Source organism: Aulostomus chinensis, chromosome 21, assembly GCF_037954235.1.
Source record: "Aulostomus chinensis isolate RoL2024-O1b breed Wild chromosome 21, RoL_Achi_v1.0, whole genome shotgun sequence".
NCBI lineage: Eukaryota > Metazoa > Chordata > Actinopteri > Syngnathiformes > Aulostomidae > Aulostomus > Aulostomus chinensis.
The window spans coordinates 3913070-3931499 of NC_141340.1; the positions used below are offsets into that span (position 1 = coordinate 3913070).

At 43.5% G+C, this 18430-nt stretch overlaps 2 long non-coding RNA genes across 2 annotated transcripts in view; one reads left to right on the top strand and one right to left on the bottom strand.

The window, feature by feature from the left end:
• The window catches only part of LOC147241373 (uncharacterized), a 33550-nt gene extending 24030 nt beyond the window's left edge, over positions 1-9520 (top strand). Inside the window, exon 3 of the long non-coding RNA XR_015111057.1 lies at positions 9304-9520. This is a non-coding gene — a long non-coding RNA (uncharacterized LOC147241373). The remainder of the gene's footprint in view (positions 1-9303) is intronic.
• A 4893-nt stretch (positions 9521-14413) lies between these two features.
• Positions 14414-15102, bottom strand: LOC147241374 (uncharacterized). Its single transcript, XR_015110949.1, has 3 exons — positions 15046-15102; positions 14619-14732; positions 14414-14516 (listed from the first exon to the last, which is right to left on the bottom strand). It is a non-coding gene; the product is annotated as an uncharacterized LOC147241374 (long non-coding RNA).
• Positions 15103-18430: the final 3328 nt, after the last annotated feature.

The following is an 18430-nucleotide window of genomic DNA, read 5'->3' on the forward strand; positions in this document are numbered from 1 at the left end:
CATCCTGAGTTCCACTCAATATTATCCTCTTTTCTCTTAAACACAGCTACGAAGGATAATTTGCTGTGTAATGCAAAAAGATTGCAGGAAAATTATCCTGCAACAGATTTACTGGTGAGACATGGCTTTACACCCGTGACTGGCTTGTTGAAATTATGAATTTGCACGGTTAAAGCCTGCACAAATTGGGTAAAACAAGTGTGGAGAGAATTTTTTAGTCAGTGTAAATGTAACTGCAGCTACGATAGCAGTATGTACTGCATATCGCCTTGGGTTGCGTGAGAGTCTGATAGTTGTTAAGCAGAAATAATTGTGATGGAATTGCGGGGAGCCAAAGCTGAATTGCATGTGCAGATATCTCAGTAGAGAAAACCGATACTGCAAGGAGATCAAGGATGCTTTAGAAGCATTATCACACGCTAAGGCACAGCATGGCGGGGAGTGAATTAGCAGATGTATTCATACTTCATAGAGCAGCAGTTTGCGGAATAGTCAGCACAGCTTGAAGAGTGCTGAATTTAAATTAAAGGGAAAATGTTTCAAACTGCAGCTTCCGCTTTGTGCCAGTTTATATTTATCTAAATACACATGACTGGCCTTGATTTAAATTTCAGAAACTAATATCAAGCTTATGTGCTGCAGGAGAACTGCTCAGATCATCAAGCGCAAACAGCATTTTCTGGCAAGATTAAGTAATTTCACAGTTGAAATTCAGTTGAGGACATTAACATATTTAATCTGGGATCAATAAACAACATCTTTCACTGAGATACAAAGCATGGGCGGCGCATGAAAAAAAAAATCAGTCATTATCCCTGCAAACTGGGCTTCGCTAATCAAGAACAGCTTTTTTGGAGCCCGCACTTCAGTTTTGGACAGAATTTATGTTTTTCAGACTAATATTTTATTCCCACTTGGGGCTGTGTAGACACTCACTCCTATAATATAGCACAATAGATGGTAAAATCTTCCCCTCAGTTGTATGACAGCTGGTGGCATCATCCTGCTCAGCCATTCCAGCAAGGCAGATCAGTTTTTCAGTTTAAAAAGAGTATAAAGCTCTCGATCGGGTGTATTTTTCACAGACAAATTGAATGTTTCTTCGCCATCAGTTGGGAATCCCTCGTGGCGGTGATGCTAAATGACACGCTGGTGAAACCTATAACCCACAAAAATGAAGTTATTTCAATTAAAAACAAACAAACAGTATATTAGTTATATTGCTTCTACTGCACAGTAGAATATGCCTGAGATTTTTTTAGCAAATCTTTGCACCAACACAGTAGAAATATTTCTTGTATTTTTCAACTGTTCTATAAAATGGCAAATGTCATCAGGGAGACATATTGAAACACCCCAAAGCCATAACTGGCGTAACAGTTTAGCTGTACAATTGAATTTGTAATTAACCTGCTGTTAATGTGACGGAGCGCTGAGCCCAAGGCAGTGTACTTGATTTGAAATAAAAGAGGAACTCCATAGGAGATAATCGTAATCGCAGTAATTAAATGTCCCGAGCTTGATGTATCGGAAAATGGTCAGCTGCTGGTGTAGTAATCCATACCACAGGAAATGGAAATGTTGTTTCCTGTCTGGCTGCTGTGGCTGTGAAGAATGGAGCGGTCGGAAACTAAAACCGGGAACGCAGTTGCATTCCTCATGTTACTGTAAACCGACACGTGGAAAAGAATGAAGGAGGGGAGTTGAGAGTTCAATTCTTCTTTTGCCCTGACAGGTCGATCTATTTCTACTGTGCTGACTTCTTTATGACAGGGGGGCGTCAACGCTACATTCTAATTAATTAGAATCTCAAACCCTCATAATAGGAGGCTGACATCACCACAACGACCATAAAATGAGACTGCGTGTGTCTTTCTTTGATTGGTAAAATACTAGACGGACGTATCAGCTCACACTCCCCTGTTCAGCCATTCTGGAGCCCAGCTCCCATCAATAATAAGGCCCGTAATTAGCATCTTAATAGGCATTAACAAGAAAGGAGTGATGGCACAAGACACATTTGCAAACAGTGTACATAGATGGAATATCACGGAATTAAACACGCTTGGGAAGGGAGCTGTAATCTCGTGAAAATTCAATTAGCCCACTTCAGAAATGGATTATGCATGAGAAATAAAATTAGCGAGATGGGATGGAAAACAAGAGGATGTCATGATATCATCACGGAGCGCTTGCTTCTTTGACTTCCACTCATACAGCTGCACTGCTTTTTCTTTTTCTTCTTTATTTTATTCTCCTGATCGGCTGTGAAAACCTGCCTGGCGAGGCTCCCTCCTGCATCGCTGCATGTCTGCATGCAGGTTTTGTTTGTTTTTTCTTCTCACAGAAGAAGTTCCGTTCTTTGGAGGAGGTTGACATCTTTCTTGTATTTATCTTAATTTGGAGACGTCTGAATCTTTATCCACATAATCGGCTTCCTTTCAGACAAGTCAATTACGACTCAAAGCCCTCTGAAATCAGAAGATGTTGAGGAAAGTAGATTCAGAGACTAATTATATTTGATCTAGTTTGATCCCTCGTGGTGTATCGGAATGTGAATTAAAGACCACGCAAACACGGGTAAAATATCAAAAAATAAATTATCAAATAAAAATGTCAAAAATTAACAAGAAAATCAAATAAAACTACTATAAAATCGTTGTCCAGTGTCTTAAATATTTGCTTGTGGACAAAAACAGGGGTTCATGCCAACCAAGTGACCAGTGTTGAGCTCTCTCAGCCACAAACTCAGGCTGACATAGCTTTCACGTGTCCAGTAGGACATTATTGATGTTACGCCAACGGACTTGGAAGCGAAGTTTCCAAAAACCTCTCAGCAGGGACGCTTCACCCTGGAACGTCACTGTTCACGCGTTGGATTGGAGGGGCAATGATGTCTCTCTTGAGCTGCTGATTTTTGTTGATCCTGCAAAACCCAATCAACAACAACCCATTTAACCAAAATCTAATAAAAGTCGTTAAGTCAGCATTCATGTTGGCGGGTCAATTTGATGTTCCATTGATTCACATATTTGCGAGGCAAATGGAGGGCGGTGAACCCAGCAGCGGCCCATCATGCTGGTCGTCTATTAGCTAAACGCCGAGTGTGGCTGAGATCCATACGAAGGCTCCTAATGACCTCAGTGGGACTCGCGTTACAGTCGTTTAGCAGTTATTGAACATCATCTTTATTGGTTTTTTACTTATTTTTCTAAGTTGAATATATGAAAAGCCTCTTGTTGAACCAAACAGGATTAAACATTGTAAACAGCAGTGAGGCGAGAATTCAGACGTTCTCAGCGACACATAAAATGGAAGATTAAAAGCCAAAGCGGATTTTATGAGGGGGAAAAAAGTCTTTCAGATGTCTCATCTAAACGAAAAGGAAACCTCAGCAACCAGAAATATCACACAGTGGTCGTATGCCTCCCCGATAAGGTCGACATTTTTGCACTAATTGAAGAAATTCGCTCCAGGTGTTCTTGGCCGTGACGTCTTGACACCAAAACCTTTTCAGTTCATCCTTGAATCCCAGTGGATGTTTGTGCAAAATTTGTACAAAGCGTTTCGGAGCGATCACAATGGCATGAATGTGGAGGACAAAAAGACGACAAGAAAGCAATCATGCCTGTCTTCATGGCCAACATCTACCTCAGGGATCTTTTGCATAATGTTGAGAGACACTTGTTCCGTTACAAAAATAAAGGACCCAAGTTTAAAATGACTGGAATTGTCATTTAAAACGGACTTCAAGGCAGGTCCTGATCATGTGATAATGATGTGAACGTGGCTCTTTACGGAATTAATGTAGCACAAGGAAGCAAAGTTGTTCTTGAGCTGTGCTGCAGCATGCAGAGCAGAGTTGAAAGGGAGGGCTTTGGCGTAGCATTTGTTGCTGTTGTGTTGTGTTTAATAGCAATTATCAAGAGGGACACACGTTCCGTGTTGCAGGTGCTGGGGAACAAGACTGCTGCCTTGTTCAAATACTTTAATTCTATGTGGATGACAACATTTGGACCTTTAATGTCTCCAAATTTCTTTTATAATCCAGTTCATCCAGCTCAGCGAAGGCTTCTTTGACAGAATGTATTTTTTATGGATGCCTGTTTCTCTTCTCTTCAAGTAAAGATGAGTGTTGTTCTGGGATTCGGGGGCACTGCGTGACATATCTGCTATTCTGTCTGTTGTCTGCCGTTTGTAGCAGTCAGTGAATTTTTTTTTCTTTTTTCTAACAGTTGGGATTAGAAAATATATGTATTCTTGTAGTTTTGTATTGAGCTAAAAACCTATCATCTACTTACTGTACGCTGTGATATGTCCCATTTTCCAACCACCAGAAACCTTAGAAATGAATCACCACGCTGAAATGCTGCTTTACAACCGCACCTTCTACCAGGCAACGTGTTGTAGGCTTTAGATGAAGAAGGAAATGAGTACTCCTGGTGTTTTAGTTCCAGAACACTGTGCTGCAACTTCAAATTGAAATCAGCCGCTCGACAGGGACATCGCTTGCTAACTTGTTTGGTTCGTGAAGCAAAAGGTCAACCAGAGAGAGTCCAACTGTAATGGGACATCCCAGTGAGAATTGTTTTTTTCGGATAAGTTTGTCTAAAACACGTTCTGAAACTGCCGGCTGAGCCAACAGGTCACAGAGGAAATACTCAACAAGACCTCCCAAATGTTGCAGTTTAAACGCTAAACCTTAATAGTTTGAAATGATTCAACATCCTTGAAACCTTCCTGGAACGTAAGAAATTCAAATATCTGACATCGTGAGAACTCGTGGCTCGCGGAGATTCCCTGCTCGCTGTGATGGCGACACCTACTGTTCCGGAGGGCGGACGTGTCAGACCTTTCGAAAACTGGTTCTTGTGTACTGGTAAAACAGTAGTCCAGTTTAACGACCTCATCTTGGTGCTACCGCGCAGGTAAACCCACTGACTGCTCAAGAAGGATGCACTGAACTGACCACAAGCAAATATTAGTATACAGCATTTAGTGTTATTTGTAGTGTGAAACGACATTGATGACAAGGATGCCGAGAAGAGAGTGGCGGACGAGGCAGAGGATGGTAAAATATGTATAGTTTGGCCTTTGGTCTAAGACCTACGGAAAGGCCATGAATAATAGATGGAGCCCTGCTCCTATAGATCCATCTGTTTACGTGGTCATCCCCCTCCAGCATCTCCTTGGATTTGACATTGCGGTTGCAACATCAAACAATTTGCAAGCAGTATTCATTCTTTACAACACCAACATGGTGAGTCACTCCAACAGTTGAATCTTTAACCCTGTCAATATTTTTTAGGGTGAAGTTAAACTTAGGAAGCTTTATTTAAGTTCTGACTGAACCAAAGTTATTTCTAGAGTAGGAAAATGAACCGTAGCCTGGTGTCTTGATGTAGAGCCAGGGGAAGTGGATGTTAATGGCTGACTGCAGCCACACACACCTCCATCAATCTTCCACCTGGCAGTATTTTCCCCAGTGCTAGATTAGAAACCACTTTTTTATTTGCATGCCATTACACAGTGCTGCAAATTAGAGAGGTTAAAATGCCAAAGAGATGCTGCAAAGAGGACCATTCCCTGGGGGAGGGCTGAGGAAAATTGCACCCTTCCACCTTTCAACTTAATTGATGCAGTTGTACATGGAATTAAAGCTTTCTTTATTCATGAACAACATACTTGGGCTTCCCCGCAGTGATAAAAGATGTCAGCAGTGAGGCGTCTCAGGGAATCTTGTTGTCAGTCATTGGATTTCAGGCTTGCTGAGTCGACAAAGTGAGTCTAGTCAACCGTGGTGGTTGGATCCTGAAGAAAACACAAATCAAGTGTGTGTGTGTGTGTGTGTGTGTGTGTGTGTGTGCGCGAGTGTGAGAGTGAGAGAGTAGTTGAGAGACCCTTCACAGCAGTATCCTCATTTTGCTTCTTCAAACATAAAGCATGATTGTCTCATGAGGCTTCAACAAGGCACACATTTCCTTTTTGTCACAATGAGCGTGTGATGAAGTGATGTTTTTAAATTACCTGATAAACCAAATGAAGCTGGAGCCAGAAGCAGGTTAGCTTCAACCACAAGTCGCAGGAATGCTCCATCTGTACGTTGATTTATTGGATTGTCACGTCTGATTGTTGAGCTTTTGACACATTCGGTATCGAATGGTGAATCCTCCTTTCCTTTCTCCTGGGTCTTGTCCATGATGAGAGGAAGCTTTTCCTCTGAACAATCCCCAGAAGATCTCATGCAATCCCTCTTACTCATCAGTTCTACCATCCGCAAATCCTCCCCAAGTCACCTGCAGCGTACAGACCACTAAGACAGTAAAACAGGAGGATGGGTGGAAGACAAAGCTTGATGTTCTCTCACTATCTAGAAATTAAACTTTCCAGACTGAGGAAAACAATCTGACATCAGGTAATAAAGGCTAGAATCAGAGGGTTTGTAGAGGTCACCCATCCAGAACATGATCCATGTCATCTCCGAACCCAATGGTTAAAACCCAAACGCAATCAATTAAATAAACACATGCTCGCATCCGACTGAAATATCAACCATTATACTGAAAATAAGCCTTCCAGAATACGATCAAGATCAAGAGGATTTGATCCAGAAAGCCTCCACTTCTCCCTGAAATATCCTTCCACCACATTTCATCAGAATCCGTCCAACAGTGTTTGAGAGTCCCCTCCCAACGTCACGTCATCTGAGCTTCTCTCGCAGACGTGACACACAAACGGCTCTCAACATGAATTATACAGCCAAGGTCATGACAACCTGGATGAGGTCTTGAGGGGATACCATGACCACGTGCACCACGCCAGCTGGAAATGCACACTCAAGCTTTGGCTGAAATGATCAAGCGAAATAATCAAACCGGCCAGTAAAAGAGGCTGAGGACACCTGGCTAGTGTGAGATCTGTGCCCTTGTAGTTCTGAGGACACAAAATAGTGTCATCAGTTACATATATTTTTTCATTATGAAACATATTTTTCCTCTTTTATTCAATGAAACAGAAGAAAAAAAATCTGTTCACACAGCTTCAAAATACAGGCGAGCGCCCGGAACCATCCATCAAGAATCAGTTAATTGCTTCCTCTTAAAATTGCAGGTCAAGAGTTGCTAGCGGAGCTGAAAGCATTAATCGTATGGTATTATACTAGAAATTATACTAGAAGGACTCCAAAACACAGGCAGACAGGGCAGTTAAGGTCTTTGATATGTACTGCAACCTGCAGGATGTATTGAATGAACCCAGATGAGTAAAAATATTAATTCACCTGCAAACAAAAAGTAAATCATAGCCGACAGAAGCTCTATGTGATTCTGCCCTTAAGCTGGAATCAACCTCAATTGAGCTTTTGAGAACTTTTGAAACATTTGTCCTTCATTTTTTTAAAGTAACTTTCACAAACAAACATCACACGGCGAATTCCAAAAAGGTTGAATTTATGTGGCGTTCCTACATCTGTATAAAGGTCGATCAGGAGTTTCATCATCTGCTCTAAGAATTCCAAGGGGTATTAATTTATGACACTTTTGGAAAAGGGACCACCTTAGATGGTGAGATTATATATTGCAGCTATAAATTATACATTTCAGCTATAAAGCCAACACGTTCTGTCCCTTAAGAGATTGGTCGATGTGGGCTGACACGTACAAGGCTATTGATCCAAAAGGAGCAGCTTGTATTCAGCCCACTGAGCAACCGTCTATTCGTGCATGTTCAAAACACAATCAGATATAAGCCCCCCCCACACACACACACACACACACACACGCACACATGTTGGCCTTTGTTCCTGCCGTGATTATTTTGAGCTCGACAGCGCAGCTGCATTATGAGGGGCCACACAATGAAAAAGAAATTAGAAATGACTGGAACGCCAGAAATCATAATGGGGCGTTTTGTCCGGTCGTAGCAAGCAGCAAGTATTTGTGTGGGTAACGGAGCTGAACAGTGACAGGCGGGGATTGAAGCGACCCAAGCTGGGGAAGGCTGTTACATTTTACGGGGCCTGTAGTGGGAAACAGTAGTGGGCTATCTAAACCTTGTTTGAGGGGCCAGAGCCAATCGCACCGTCGCCTCACAGCGAGAAGGTCCTGGGTTTGAGTCCCAGCCACACCAGGTCCGTCAGGCTCTACCAAACTCTGAGCCTTCAGTGTGGAAGCCCCCACCCTCTGGAACTCTCTCCCCAAGGACATCCGAGACTCCCCGACCCTGGACATACTGAAAGCTGCTCTCAAAACCCGCCTGTTCATCATTGCATTTAACACGTAGTCCTCATGTCAGCCTGTGGGTTCACGTCCTGGTTACCTGTTAGTCGTCTTTTATCCTGTGTCACGTCTTGTATGTCTGCCTCATGTCTGGCTGCTCACCGCTCTTTACAAGATGGGATGAATACAGACTTAATGCTGCGGTATGTGACAGTAAAATAATACCAGTCTTGAGTCCTTGAGTACTTTGCAAAACAAGAGTCAAACGACTTGTTTAAGTTGCAGCAGAAAGATACGTTTTGTTTTTTGACTTTTTGCCTTTGTGAAAGCAATTAGAAGCAAAGTCAACACAAATGAGAATGTCAAAGGTCAGATGCTGTGACGGGAAGGCATCGGGACGCTTGTGACGTTCACACCCAGGTTTAAATCTGCTTACACACAATAAACTGCAGTTCCCACGGAGGGAGGATGTAATCTAATATCTAAAATATCGACCGCGTGTATACTACATAAATACATCAATGTGTGTATTTCTATAAATGTCTCAGAGCCTGGTGTAGTGGTGGATGCAACCCGTGACTCCCACGAAATCAAAGTAACATGAGACTGACTTTGAACTCCACATTGAGCCGTCCGAATGACCTTGGGATCACATTTGAAACCCCCTCTTTGTTATTGACCCCGCGACAGAGATAGCACAGACAGGAAGTGTTTGTAGTCCAGTCAATGGCAGGCCTCCACCTGCCTCCCCCTCCTCAGGGCAAAGAAATGTTTCCCTACCACAGATTTTAAAAGGTAGAGCAGACAGTGATATTTTGAAATGTACCGGGAGGGATTTGAAGTGACAAATAAAAGGAGACGTGTGATGAGGTTGTGGGGGGGGGGGGGGGCAAAAAAGAGAGAGGGGATGTGATCTTTGCGGAGAGGGAACCTGAACAGGAAGCGCTTAATCATATGCAGGGACTTGAGACTTACCTGACTCAGTTTGAATTTGACTTGGTATTCATGACTCGAGTCAGACGACTTTTTTCATTAAATATTTGCATTAGTAGATACTGAGAAGTTACTCTCTGATTTCTGACGTTAGTTACCCGGGAGTGTCAGCGAGGCGGTCAACCCATCAGAGCAGGACCGGGACAAGTCCAGAGGCTCATCCAGGGTTTGGAATCAAGGATTTTGTGTGCAAGGTCTACAGCTCAAAAACCAGTGGCAAGACTACAACAACATCCAACTTCATCAGTCACGACAAAAACCACCGGAAAGGAAACCCGGTTTTGTTTTCGCTAACTTTCCTGAAGATTTAGAACCGTATTTTTGTTCAAACACACTTGGCTGTACATCGAAAATCATTTCATCGAAACTTGGATGCCATCATTAGATTTCTATCAATACTCATCATTTGTTGATGCAAATGAGTAATCAATAAATGTAATTTCTGGGAGACGGAGTCGCGATGAGTGATCGATATAGAAGAAGCTGTAAAACAAATAGAAGAGCACAAGTCTCTTAATTATTTAAGAATCACAACAAAGACCGTGTGACTGCGTGTCCTCGTGCGTCACACGGTCTTTTAGACTAGGTGTCAAACTTTTGCATGTTGGAGCACATTCCCAGAGACACACACTGGGTTGCTAATGAACTCTGGGATGGCAAAGCCAATAAAAACAATGTGCCATAATGAACCGTAATTACTTCCACTTAATGAACGCTTACATGGCCTAATTTACAGTCTTGGGAAAACCATCACACCCATGCAGAGCATCTAGCGGTTCCTAGATCAGATCAGCTGTTGCGGTGTGTTTCATAGTGTTTAACTGATCAGCCTCTCATCATAATGGACGTCTTTGGCCCTGAGCACATAACAAGCATGACAACTGGAAAAGGAAAAGCTTGCAGGACAGAGAGGAGGGACCTCAGAGGACCTGCAATTGAAGTTGACAATCTGCTGACCTTGGTTTTCTTGTAAAGACGGACTAAAACATGAACCGACATTAATGGATCGTCTCGCTGTTGCAACACTCCACTCGATCTGTCTGTGTGACTCTGGCCTTGAATGGAAAAGACAGTTCCACTCTCAGCCTCGACAGAGAGCCCAAGTCTAAGCTTTAATGAAGCCCCTGAGGGCTTTAAGTCAGGAGCCGGTCTCACCTCTGGAGCGCTGGACCCCTCTGTAAATGAAGCTCACATGACCCTCGCTGCACATTCCCTGGGTTTACCACATGCTCACCGAGGTGCAAGTGCCACGGTCAGCCAGGCTGACCAAGTGGGCTTGATGTTAAAAAAAAAAAAAAAAAGAATAAATAAAATAAAAGAATCAATATTGTTATGAAGGTATACAAAATTTATATAAATACCTTTGGGAATTTAGTTGGAGGAGAAAAAAAAAACCTGGTTAACGGAAATCCGGAGAGAAGGAAGTTGTAAGGTGTGTAGGTTATCATAGAGGATGAGTATTAGATGCAAAGAAGCTGCATATATGCATGAGGAAACAGCGTATATGCAGAATTAGCCGCCGGTGCTGCACTTTATATTCCTGCAAAGTTATGTTTTCCAGCGAGATGCGGCATTGGCTGTCATGCCATTGGATATTACACGTTAAAATTGAATTGAAATTGTGATATTTTTTTTTTCTCACCTCGGGGTAAATATAACCAGTAAATAAATAAGTAAACCAATATGTCATCTGCAAAAGGTTAGTGGTGAAGAGTGTCGTATGCCCACTGCTTCCACTTTGCTGATCCGGTCGGGACGTGAGGTTGGTCTTCGTGTCTTCACGTGTCCCGATGTCCTGCTCCCCTTCGCGTTATAATAAATGTAAAGGAGCCGAAGGTCAGCCTGATATAAAATGACACGTTGAGACCCAGGAAACTCAAGCACTGCCGCTTCTCATACATTCAACATTGATTCGAAGTCTCCAGAATTCTGCCGGGTGTTGATTTGGTGGCCTTTTGTGTGTTGTGGAAATGCCGCTAGTTAAGATTATGAAATCCAACTGTTAAGATATTGATTCTCTTCTTAATTAGAAATCTTATAAACCAATTAAGACACAGCTCCGTGCTATTTTTGGCAAAGATATGGCTGATTGAACAGAACGAATCAATGCTCCTCTGAGGGATTTGCATGATATTATGCTTGGAAAGGGAGTGGAGACAGAACGGAATCCATTCAAAGGCAGTTATTGTCTGTCATTATGCTGCCGTCCTTGCAAAATAACGAGCACATGAATTTTTAATATCACAATTTCGTTTGAGTGTCTTTAAGCTACAGAGGCCAAGATATTTTCCAAAACTAGAGTCAGAGTAAGTCAAGCTTCCATCTGCTGGAGGTTCTGCGTTAACCTCCCCCTCTCCTCCCCAGCTATCGCTTCTTCTCTCTGCATTAAAAAGTAAGAATTCTGCTGCTAACTGACATGGTAAGCATGTCAAATTGATGGGCTATTTTTATCCCAAAAGCAAAGCACAAGGGAGGGGACAAAGTCCACGCATAAAAGCCTTGCCTGAAGGTAAAGCTTTCAACAGACAGATAATGCAACTGTTTCCTATAAGAGAGATTTAAGCAGTTTTATATATTTATTTCGGAGCTTTGTTGTGCCGGAGTTGAACTTGAACTCAAGGTTGGCTTAGAAGTCAACACAGAACAGCTTAACTTCCCATGATGCTTTGTAGCGAAGTCAGAATAGCCTAAAAACAAGTTTGGCCAGGCTTTTTAGTGGTTCTCTTGAAAGGTTAGCCACAGCTTTGACATTATAGAAATTCAAAATATCAAAGTGTTGGGCAATATTAACTCTGTTTGCTTTGAATTCTGTTTCGTTTTGTTCAAAACCTTTTGAAGCAATATGAGAAATAACAGTAGAATTAGTTGAAATATATATACTTTGTTAATACAATTTAAAGTTTGGGAGGAAAGGCCTATTAGTTTTGGACCGGTTCTTCAACATCGTGAAATAGGAGAAGTTCTTTGTCCACTCGACCTTTATTTGCCGCTAAGAGTGCATCTAAATCCCGTTGCGTGTCATGGGTCAAGTCTGGAGTCACCTGAGGAAATTTGCAAAAACAGAACAACCTGTTTTTGATAATAGGTAGAACCTCTCTCCCTCTCTGGAAATAAAGTGAACTCTTTCCAGAAACACTCCTTGGCAAGACCTTGAGTTTTTAAAAGACTATATGGTGTGTGTGTGTGTGTGTGTGTGTGTGTGTGTGTGTGTGTGTGTGTGTGTGGGGAGGGGGAGTAACAGGCCAAACATTCATAAAGCGGCCCTGCAGGGCTCAGGAGATGACCAGTGTGATGACAGAGGGACGCTCTCTTTCATCTGAGAGGGGATGTAAATACCGGCGGTGGCAGATTCACTGTCACTTCAGTGAATACTTGTGCGCCCTCACCGCCATGCTGCTCTTCAGCATCCAGCCATCCATTTTCTATACCGCTTATCCGTTAAGGGTGGGGGGGGGGGGCTGGAGCCTATCCCAGCGGACATTTGGCGAGAGGCGGGGCTCACCCTGGACGGGCCGCCAGTCCATCGCAGGCTCTTCAGTACATCAGTTATATTCATGATGGCCTCATTCATGTCAGTCGGACTGAAGATGGCACAAATGTTTTAAATGACGTGCTTGTGCACAAATGCTCTTCAATAGTTTTTAAGGATAAGTTACGGTTCCCGGGAATTCAATCAGGACAGCTCTAACGCCGTTTTCTCCTGGTTTGTGTTTTCTTTAAATAAGTTAATTTTGTCGTCACAGAACCCCACCGCTTCTGTTTACCTCTCTGACGGCGCTGTGCTGGCAAAGCACATCCCTCTGTGTTAGAATGGCAAAGTCAGTGGAAGTTGCCGCTCCACAGATCTCGGAGGCTGATGAATGCACAAACACAGAGTCAGATTGCATTTGCACACGCGATTGATGTCGTTTTATCTGCATTTCAAATGTCTCTTTATCACGCTGCCAAGAGTGTATGGCACATCTCCTCCCCAGGACAGCTGACAGAATGTAATTCTCATCATCTCCGATTCAAGTTGAAATGAGCCTGCTTGCCAGGGAAGAAAGAAAAATAATATTCAAAATACTCGACTAAAGAAACCATGTTTTGAATTTTATAAAATGTCCAAGTTAACTATTTATTGAAGAGTTGTTGGTCATGTAATTTTTGAAGTGTTGTATTTTAAGTGATCAGAAGACTCCAGCCAAGACCAATCTGGGTTCCATGTTAAAGCTGCTGTTCTGTACATCGTGTGGGGGGGAAAAACCCACCCATTGATGCTCAGAAAGCAGTGTTTGTACTTAAATATGATGAATGAATTATTGATTAAACGACATAAATCGAGAGGATGTCTTTGTGTGTGATCTTGATCGATGCTGCTAGTCCTTGATAGCCGTGCGTTTCCTAACCCCAGATTATGGCCTCTTATGGATTTGGTAGCATTTCCAATATCAGGAGATTTGCCACTGGCGATGAATCTGATAAAGACAGACACCGGAGTTTTAGTTCGATCCTTCACGCCGTCTGCTTCATGTGAGGGTGGGTAATATGAAAGCTTCAGCTCCGGCGCTGTGGAGACTCCTCACATGACCATTTTAACGGTCACATTTTTAGCCAAAAGGCCCAAATACAAAACAACAGATGAAGTTTTTAAGTACTTCTTCTTTGTGTCTTTAGTCATTTGCTTTTGCAGCATGGATTTTGGTCAAATTTGGCACGCTGGGCTGCTGAGTACCGTGGGTGGGCACGAGCCTCCCAGGCCCATCCCCGACTTCGCCACAGCACTGCTGCCTGACCGACTCTCCCTTCAGATTCGGCCTGTTAGATTACGTCCATCTAACCGAGCCAATTCTGGAAACTCTGGTTCTCTTCCAAATGAGTGGCCACTTGTCCAAGTTTTATTTTCTCTACTGAGTGCCAGAGCCTCTGCTTTTGAGCCACAAATGTCTTGTTAGCTCATTCATGGTGAATCCTGCTGGGTGTGTTTGCTTGATTTGAATGTCAACCTCTGGATTAGTTTGTTTTCCCCACAGCGATGGAGCGCGTGCCAGTAGCAGATAACTGGGAGAATTATTTCTAGCGACTTGGCTCGGATAACTGGAAGTTTATTATCCCAGATTTTGAAGAAAATGTTCATCTTTTACCCATGAGGTGATCGTGAGTGTGAGATGAAAACATCCAAGGTTCTCTTTGTTGCTGCCGTAGCTCGCAATTGCTTTTTATTAGCCGCTACAACAGACGAGCATGTTGGTCTCAAGCACGGTGTTCGCAACGTCCGTAGCCTTCCTGCTGAGGCCTTTGTTGTGGACCGATGACTGCTTCAGCATGCTGTGGATGGGGGTTGTACGTCAATATGACTTAAATATAGCACATACATTTCTAATCAAACGTTTTGCTTCTGCCTCCGCACACAAGCACTTCATTCCTCACCTTGGCTTCTCCTTTATGACGGCAACACTCACTGGTCATCTGCCACCTCGTTTGGTCTCGGTTGTCTTTCCCGTTTTATCTCTGGGATCCTGACGACGGTGGCCAGCAGAGCTCCTGTCCAAGTGAGGATTAAAACTTTAAAACTGCACACACACACACACACACACACACACACACACACACACACACACACACACTCAGGCTCTTTTGGGACTGGCATCCAGCAAATACTGCCCACGCTGAAATAGGTTTCTCAGTTTCTGTTGGCATTGAATTTGAGGAGAGGCACCACCACTATTTTCTTTCATGATGGACTGTCGACCGTCTCGCCTGGGTAACGCAGATTCAGCCTCTCTCTCCACTGCATTTCCTCTGCTACGTACTAGAAATAATTTGCAAAGCTGAATATCCAAGTTAGCTGAAGTACCATTAATGCATCCTCATGCCCAACACAGCATCCTCCAGCACTCTTTTTGAGATCCCATTTTCCTTGTTGGAGTTGCTCGTGTTTTTCTTCTTCTTCTTCTTCTTCTTTTTTTCTCATACAAGCCACTTGAGGAATGTTTTGGGTTTGATTGGCAGCATGTGCCCTGGATCCTCAGACACACAGACTAGAAATCCAAGAGAAAATAGAGTTTAGTTTTCCCAGAACACAGACTGGGGTGGGGGGGGTGTTGGTGCCGGTGTCAGAAGAGGAAACGCCTGCAGTCGTTTCTCAGTCAGCAAACTACGCGTGAAATACGTGGCTTTAATTCAGTACATCTACCATCAACACTGACCAGACGTGGCTGCACCTTCTCTTTGAGTAAAAAACACTCTTACATACACTTTTTACTGCTTTGACCTAAACTTCGACCCAGGACTCCATATTCTTGAGCCTCTGGGCTGTAACAGCTGTGGGCTGGAGCCGCTATGTTTCAGGGTTATCCATACATTCCATTTTTGTGATTTGCAACATCTCAAGAATTCCTTGAAAGTTTTTGTTCTGTTTTGTTTTTTGGTTGTTGTTGGGTTTTTTTTTCAAATTTGGAACAATAATGCGGGCGGCACGGTGGTGCAGCGGTCAGCACTGTGGCCTCACAGCAAGAAGGTCCCGGGTTTGAGTCCCGGCTCCAGCACAGGATCTTCCTGTGTGGAGTCTCCATGTTCTCCCTGTTCCTGCTGGGTTCTCTCTGGTACTCCAGCTTCCTCCACAGTCCAAAGACATCAAGAGGGACCAGGTTAATCCAGACTCTAAATTGACCGTAGGCGTGGCTGGGAGAGCCAATGGTTGTCTGTCTCTATGTGTTGGCCCTGCCATGGACTGGTGACCTGTCCAGGGGGAACCCCGCCTCTCACCTGAAGGCTGCTGGGATAGGCTCCACCCCCCCATGACCCTGAACAGGATAAGAGGTAGAAAATGGATGGATGGATGGAACAATAATGCAAAGGGATTGAAGGATGAACAGTAATAAACGGTTAAAGTTTAAGGTCACATTGTAAGTGAGTGCGATATCTCGGGTTTAACCTTGAGGGACAGAAGGTTTTGGTGGTCAAAGGTCAAGGTCGCTGTGACAGGCACGCTCTGCAGAGGAATCGGTGCTCGTGTGCATTTAGGAATCAGGAATAACAAATAATTGCCATCATCCTGATCGTTTTATGTTCTCTAGACTGCTCTGGTCAAGCTACACGCTGGTTTTCCACAATGAATGTTTGTCATATCAACTCATGAATGGTAGTTTTCCATATTTATTCAGTCCTGTTGAGCAGTTGGATCAGCTTTCTCCTCCAGCTACGCTAACATTCTCTCATTTTGTTGTTAACAGCAGTTAGTGATGCCTCCTCTGGGACGAATCCCATTTGTCTGTGTGTCTTTGATCGCTGTTATTTCCTTCCCCTTGACTTATTGCAGTCGACACGCCGTCAGCATCTGTCCCTCTTCCTTTGTTTATATCAGATTACTAACCACATACATTCCCTGAAGTGACATCAAGGAGGCATGGACACCACGTCTGTGTTTTCCCTGGCGGTGAATCTCCTCCGGTCTCCTGGCGCATGCTGGTCAAATAGGTATTGAGTAAGAATTCCCCTGCGTCGAGGCTTTCTTGTCTCTTGTTGTATTGTGTAACCGCGTTTCTTCTTCTCTCCTGTCTGTCGCTTTGTAGTTCTTCTCTTTTCACCACACTGTCTGCTGTGTACATATTTAGAAAGGTTGAAAGAACATTCAGAATCTGCTCTTACTCATAAAATATGGAACTGAAGTGTGACTGATGTTCCTAAAGCTTAAAATGAAATGTGTTCAGGCTGTCGCTGAAGACCAGAGACAGTGCTGCGACGAATGTGAAGACGCGTCACATCTCAATCAATGTAAATGCCCTGTAATAGCCAGAGGACAATAAGCTAATAAGAAAACTTTAAATTCCCAGTATGTCCAGCAGTGAGAATCCTGCTGATTCAGTGTCTCCTTTCAACCAGCATTTGATTGAGAGGTTTGCTTCATTGATCTGAAGACTCCCACTGGACACTTTTATTTCTGCTGATGCCCAGAGAATGAGGACATCATTAGCCATTTTGTTTAGAATCTCATAAAACACTGTTATTTATGCAGGCGGTGTGAAGAGATTGCAGCTTGTATGTTAAAGGCTGGGAGAGACGGGACAAAGCGTGCTTCAGACTTCATCAGTGCACAAAGGGGAACAGCGTGTTCATTTCCCTGACGCGTAGAGAAAACGAGAGACACTTGCGAAGATGGCCGTCACAAACAAATGAGCTCAAACTTCTTGTTGTCTTGCCCGTCGTGACAGCATCATTTTATAAAAACTGTTCCTCCTTTTTTATCCTAACCCACGTCAATAATACGCCCTGCCGATGTTTCAAAATCGTCTGAAAAATGCATCACAAAGAAGTGCTTTTGATTTTTTTATAGTCAAGCACTTTAACTTTCAGTTTTTTGCGTTTGTTATATAAAACCTGTGTTGTGTATCACATGTATCCGCCGTCAACCGGAGTGACATCACCCCCCATAACATTAAGAGTTGTGTTAGCGACGGATGCTAGCACCCCACAGTTTTAGCTTCCTCGTTAGCCTGTCTGCTTTTCTTTCTTTGGGGGGGGCAGGTTAAAACAAACGAATGAATCGTTTTGATCAAAGGTGGTAGTCTACAAACCCTCAAACCTGCCAACACGATTGTGCAACTCAAAGCTGATCTGACCACTAGCTGTTGGTCACCGTGTCCTGTGCCGCATGCACGACCAGCAGGACCACCGACGGATGAGCTGCCGGCTGCGCTGGGCCAGATCGCAGCATCACGAAACCTACTGTTCGTACTAGAACGTCAAAATAAAAGTACCAGTGTGTACCTACAGGGATAAAAGGTCTGTTTCGGGGGCGGGATCCTTTTTATTGGAAGGCAGCTTTAAAGGAAGGTAACATTCTTTAAAAGTGTACCTGGAAGAACAGAACTGTTCTTGTCTCATATCTCCTTTTTTTTTTTTTTTATTGTGTAGAACATCAGAAACAACAACAAATCTCTGTTGGTCACATTTAGCTTCCATGTTGTTCCTACATGCAGTTCATATGCAGAAATCAATGTATTTGAATGTCATGAGTGGAGAGACTGGCATCGTGTTTAGAGAGCATCAAACTGTTGAACAGGCGGCCTGGTGGAGCAGTGGTCAGCGCTGTCGCCTCACAGCAAGAAGGTTGTGGGTGGAGCCCCGGCTGGAGCACAGGGTCTTTCTGTGTGAGTCTCCATGTTCTCCCTGTTCCTGCGTGGGTTCTCTCTGGTACTCCAGCTTCCTCCACAGTCCAAAGACATCAAGAGGGGACCAGG